The sequence below is a fragment of the Ctenocephalides felis genome, unplaced genomic scaffold (assembly GCF_003426905.1).
Source record: "Ctenocephalides felis isolate EL2017-DRISC unplaced genomic scaffold, ASM342690v1 CF-g0.4_SCAFFOLD_01062, whole genome shotgun sequence".
In the NCBI taxonomy this organism is placed as follows: Eukaryota; Metazoa; Arthropoda; class Insecta; order Siphonaptera; family Pulicidae; genus Ctenocephalides; species Ctenocephalides felis.
Genome location: NW_020537216.1, coordinates 56,176 through 56,954, shown reverse-complemented (window position 1 = coordinate 56,954; position 779 = coordinate 56,176).

The following is a 779-nucleotide window of genomic DNA, read 5'->3' as shown; positions in this document are numbered from 1 at the left end:
TTTGGAATTCAGTTTTTAAGTCATTAATCCTGCTGGCCGTTTTCTTCCATGATAAATTTTTTGAAATGATGAACAATCCATTAATGCTGGAACTAGTGATATGCAACATATAGAAGCTGCTGATTATGTGTTTTTTGGTATTCATATACAATTTTATCAAAAGTACCACCTTGTGATTTGTGTATGTGAGTGCACAAGCAGACACTAAAGGAAATGATTTCTTTGACAAAATGATTTATTTCTATTCATTGGAATAGATGAAGATTTCCTGAGAATCGGCACAGCTGTCCTACTGATATTAAGAGTTTGAATATAATGTGCAGCTTTCTTCTTATTTTGTACCTATCTTACCAGGAGGAAATTCAAACCATAAACGTAGAAGTCATCATTATCGCCACGTTCTATGTACACTAATTTTTCCTACACAACCATTAGGCTAAGCCATCACTTACATCAATATTAGTTGTATTATGTAAAATTTATTCAGAACTAAAATTATTTCATACGGCAAAGCCCCGGTATCAATAACCGATTTTTGTGAAACTGCTGACGAAGGTATGATTGTTGATCTCTGTCGCATGGCAACCTACATAAATATCCGTGGCAGTAGATATTATTTTGTCTTCAACGAGACTTTCAATTCAATAAAATTTATTATATTCCATGACACATTTATTCTCTAAGAAAAGTCTTATTCCATGAGGACATTACAAAAAAAACGTGATTCAATTAATGCAAGTTCATAAGGGTTTAGCGCTCGACTTACGCATGACATGACG